The sequence below is a fragment of the Lynx rufus genome, unplaced genomic scaffold (genome assembly GCF_022079265.1).
Source record: "Lynx rufus isolate CCGP_SWC_20201006 ecotype Redwood Valley unplaced genomic scaffold, mLynRuf1.p SCAF_1, whole genome shotgun sequence".
NCBI lineage: Eukaryota > Metazoa > Chordata > Mammalia > Carnivora > Felidae > Lynx > Lynx rufus.
The window spans coordinates 143,163,547-143,168,643 of record NW_025814823.1 but is presented as its reverse complement, the minus strand read 5'-3'; the positions used below and the strand labels follow the sequence as shown (position 1 = coordinate 143,168,643).

General features: G+C 42.7%; 1 pseudogene; it reads right to left on the bottom strand.

Moving 5' to 3' along the window:
• Positions 1 to 3,720: 3,720 nt before the first annotated feature.
• LOC124504692 (histone H4-like) lies at positions 3,721 to 4,032 on the bottom strand (annotated as a pseudogene).
• Between the last annotated feature and the right edge of the window lie 1,065 nt (positions 4,033 to 5,097).

The following is a 5,097-nucleotide window of genomic DNA, read 5'->3' as shown; positions in this document are numbered from 1 at the left end:
TTATTCATTCTGGCTCCAATAGGATGAGGGTGGTGTGTCTAGTCATCCTGAAACCTGAATTAGAACCCTCAAGACTTGAATGACAGCAGTGGGCAGTCAGAGTCACTGCTGTTGTGGAATGTAAGCAGAATTTCTAAAAGGGAAAAGAACATGTGTTACTTACATACATAAAATAAATATTGAAAGATTGGCTTAGGCTAAAAGTACTCCAGGTAAGTTGTAGGACTGGATAGTAAAAGGATGAGTTCATATTGTGGACTTTCAAAACATAAAAATCTTTTGATCATATCTATTTAAGATGAAAGTCAATTTTTAAAAAAATGTTTTATTTATTTTTGAGAGACAGAGAGGGAGAGCACAAGCAGGGAAGGGGCAGAGAGAGTGGGAGACAGAGGATCCCAAGCAGGCTCTGTGCTGAGAGGCTGACAGCAGCAAGTCGGATGTGGGGCTTGAACTCACAAGCTGGGAGATCATGACCTGAGCCGAAGTCAGATGCTCCACTGACTGAGCCACCCAGGGGCCCCCAATTTTTGATTCAAATAAAACAGTAGGGAGTTGACAAGAAAAGTTTGTCCAAGAAATGACAAATGTATATTATAGCCAAGCACAAATCTCAATTTAGAAATTGCTCTTAAGCAAATTATACTTTGACAGCATCTTGCTACATTTTAGAGAGTACATGTTTATATATATGAAATTTGAAAATAATTTTGACATATTTTATTTTGTGTAACATTTTGAAAAAAGTATCCTGAGCCAGGCGATCTATTTATCATTTATAAAACAAGGCAAAGACATTGAATTTAGAAACTTCTTGTAGGTTAGTTGAACAAATAGAACTTTCCTATAGATATAGAAGATGACCTTGGTGTTCCTGTCCATGGTAAAGCCTCGTAGAGGGACAAGGCAGACAATTGGAAAAATAAAAAATCATCCCTTCTCTCTGAAAGGAGAGCACAGGAAGCACAAAGTGATTGGAGCAGCTTGAATTTATGCTTCCTATTTGAAGAAGTCCTTGTAGAGGTATTTCTCTGCCCCTGACACTTTCTGTTGTGGGATAACTCTGCCAGAGGGTTACTCAACTCAAGAGAATACTTTTTTTTTTTTTTTTGTAGGTAGGCTTCATGCCTAGTGTGGAGCCCAATTCAGGGCCTAAACTCACAATCCTGAGTCAAATGCCCAACTGACTGAGCCGCCCAGGCGCCCTGAGAATACTTTTTTTTTTTTTTTTACTGCAGAGAAGGCTGCTGAATAACATGTTGAGTATGGCATGGAAAACTTGATATTCTTCTGTTGAGTCCTGTGAGTCATGGCTGCAGATGAGGCATATGAGATCAATGGCCTGCCTGCTGAGATTGGAGTGAGGGGAAATCTGGCCAGAGCCATTTGGGGACAAAACTGCCTCCTTGTCAGTATGGTGGCCTTGCCCAGACTGCTTTTTTTCTCCTGCTCATTTATTTTGAAAGAGAGAGAAAGAGTGCATGAGGGAGGGAGGGGCAGGGAGAGGGAGAGAGAGAGAATCCCAAGCAGACTCTGTGCTGTTAAGGCAGAGCCTGACACGGGGTTCAATCCCACGACCCTGGGCCAAAATCAAGAGTCAGACACTCAACCAACTGAGCCACTTAGGCACCCCAACGTGGAAGCTGCTTATGTGCTTGTGTAGAAAGGACAGGTTTCTCCTCTGCTCACTTTGTTAAGGCAGCATAAATTCCTCTTATGAGTCGGTCCTTCCAAAGAGCCGGCAGCCTCTGCTTCAAATGCTCCTGTGATTGCAGACCTAGTTGGTATCTAAATAGTCTAATTCACGGGCAATGATTCCGGCACAAATCAAAGGATTTAGAACTAGAAGGAACTTTAAAGACTTAAAAAATCCAATCGTATCATTTTACGTGTGAAGAACCAAGACCACGTGAGAGCCACAGAGCTAATTAGTGCTAGAGAAATGGGACAAGAACTCAGTGTCTTGAGCCGGATTCTTGTAAATGGAAGAGCATGTCATTAATTCAGGAGATCTGTGAGTACTGCCTCCAGGCCCGTGCTCATTCCTGCGTGTAGTTACTAAGCGATGTTGGTAAGAAACGTAATTTTAGAAGAGGTGATTTGGGGCTTCATATTTAAAGAAACGAATTGTCATGAATCTGTCATGTGCAAATGAGTGCCAAACAATTATCTTAACACTGTTTTTATAAAACAATTGGAAGCCTCACAGCTTTTCCTTATTGGGATGTGTCCTTAACTGAACTCTTGGAGATTAATACTTCATCTTCTAACCCTCTGAGTGTCTTATGCACACATTGAGAAGGCTAAACTTGAAATCCTGAATTTTCTGGCTCATATTTAGAGATGGCTCCTTTTCTAGTAGATACTTTATCTGAGCCTTAAGACTAGACAACTGGGTATTCACTTAATGGGAAGACCTTAATTTTGTCCCTTCCAGGCATCCCGCCCAATTTGCAAAGTGGAAATCCTTGCAACTTTTTCTTTCACTTGGCCTAATATATCTTGTGTAGTTACGTAAATTTACACAAAGCAAAAAATGTTCAGGAAGCAGAAACAGAAAAGACAAAAACACTTCATTTATTAGCATCCTGGAAGCAAAGTGCATTGCTTTGGTCCTGCTCTCCGTAAGTACAGTAGTTGCCTTTTATCTGCAGTTTTGCCTTCTGTGTTTTAGTTTCCCTCAGTTAAGTGTGGTCTGGAAGCAGACGGTACTCCTGATGAATCATCAGGAGGTCAAGAGCAGACTAACGCTCCATCATAATGCCTACAACATTCACCTCACTGTCATCTTATCACATGGGCATTTTACCATCTCATATCATCACAAGAAGAAAAGGTAAGTGCAGTCAGGCAAGATGTTTTGAGAGAAACAGAGAGACCACATTCAAATAACGTTCATAATAGAATATCGTTATAATTGTTCTATTTTATTATTAATTATTATTAATCTCTAAGTTTATAAATTAAACTTTTTTATTTAAAAAAAATTTTTTTAACGTTTATTTATTTTTGGGACAGAGAAAGACAGAGCATGAACGGGGGAGGGGCAGAGAGAGAGGGAGACACAGAATCGGAAGCAGGCTCCAGGCTCTGAGCCATCAGCCCAGAGCCCGACGCGGGGCTCGAACTCATGGACCGCGAGATCGTGACCTGAGCTGAAGTCGGACGCTTAACCGACTGAGCCACCCAGGCACCCCTATAAATTAAACTTTATCATAGGTATGTATATATAAGAAAAAAAACAGTATAGGGGTGCCTGGGTGGCTCAGTCGGTTAAGCGTCCGATTTCGACTCAGGTCATGATCTCATGGTTTGGTTCGAGAATTGGAGCCCCCCTTCTGGCTCTGTGCTGACAGCACGGAGCCTGGACCCTGCTCAGATTCTGTGTCTCCCTCTCTCTGCCTGTCCTCCACTTGCACTCTGTCTCTCACAAAAATAAATAAACATTAGAAAAAACAAAACAAAACAGGATATATATAAGGTTTGATACCAGCTGCAGTTTTAGCCATCCACTGGAAGGTCTTGGAATATATACCTGTGGATGATGGGGGCCTATGGTACATAGAAGAACAGAATGCAGATATTGGCTCTATGAAAGCTTTAAAGCAGGTGAATTTTTTACAAAATTGTAAACCTACTATGTGCCAGGTTGTTTTCTTTTTTCTTTTTTTGGCAGCCCTGAAAAGGGCCTTTATTTGGAGAAAAAGGGGTGATGAGGTTTTAGCCCCCAAAGCCATAGAGGGTGCGGCCCTGGTGCTTGAGCAGGTAGACCACCTCCATGGCCGTGACTGTTTTGCACTTGGCGTGCTCTGTGTAGGTGACAGCGTCGGGGATTACCTTCTCCAGGAAGACCTTGAGTACCCCCCAGGTCTCCTCCTAGATGAGGCCAGAGATGTGCTTGACGCCGCCAAACTGGGCCAGCCGCCAGATGGCGGGCTTAGTGATGCCCTGGATGTTGACGGGCAGCACCTTGCGGTGGCGCTTGGCACCCCCCATGCCCAGGCCCTTCCCGCCCCTGCCGCGATCAGACATAGCTGCCTAATAAACATTAAAAATTTTTTTAAAAAGAAAGAAAGAAAGAAAGAAAGAAAGAAAGAAAGAAAAGAAAGAAAGAAAGAAAGAAAGAAAGAAAGAAAGAAAACCCCAATCGCTGTGACGTGCTGTGTGAGTAGGTCACAGCGACTGGGGTTTTCTTTTCTTTCTTTTTTTTTTTTTAATTAAAAATTTTTTAATGTTTGTTTATTTTTGACACACAGAGAGAGAGAGAGAGAGAGAGAGAGCGCGCGCACACACACGCGCGCACGAGCATGAGTGGGGGAGGGGCAGAGAGAATCCAAAGCAGGCTCCAGCCTCTGAGCTGTCAGCACAGAGCCGGACTCGGGGCTCGAACTCGCGGACAGTGAGATCATGACCTGACACAAGTCAGAAGCTCAACTGACTGAGCCCCCCCTCCCCCAGGCGTCCCAGTTTTAAAAATTTTTAAATGTTTATTTATTTTTGAGAAAGACAGAGAGACAGAGTGCAAGCTGGGGAGGGGTAGTGAGAAGGAGACACAGAATCCGAAGCAGGCTCCAGGCTCCGAGCTGTCAACACAGAGCCAGATGCGGGCTTGAATTCACAAACCTTGAGATCATGACCTGAGCCAAAGTGGGGTGCCCAACTGACTGAGCCGCCCAGGTGTCCTGGGGTTTTCTTTTTTTAATATGTTCTTTCATTCAAGAAGATGCTTTATTCTCCTTCTGGTTGTTGTCTGTCATAAAGACTTATTTTGGGGAAAGGATTTGATGTTGGTTATATTTTAGTTTATGCATTCATTTACCCAGTAAATATTTTTTGAGCAACTGCTATGTAGCAGACACTAAGCTAGGTGATAGGATACAATAGGGAGAAGAAATTAGACAAATCCATGCCTTTTTGGCTTAGTCTAGTGAGGGGCAGAATATAATAATACGAATAAATGTAAGATAAGTTGATGAGCACTGGGAAGGAGATGTACAAAGTACTAGGAGATGGGGAGGATTTCACCTGGTCATAAGCACCAAGGAAAGTTTCCCTATAAAATGATGCTTCAGCAAAAATGTGAAGGAGTTGGAGTTA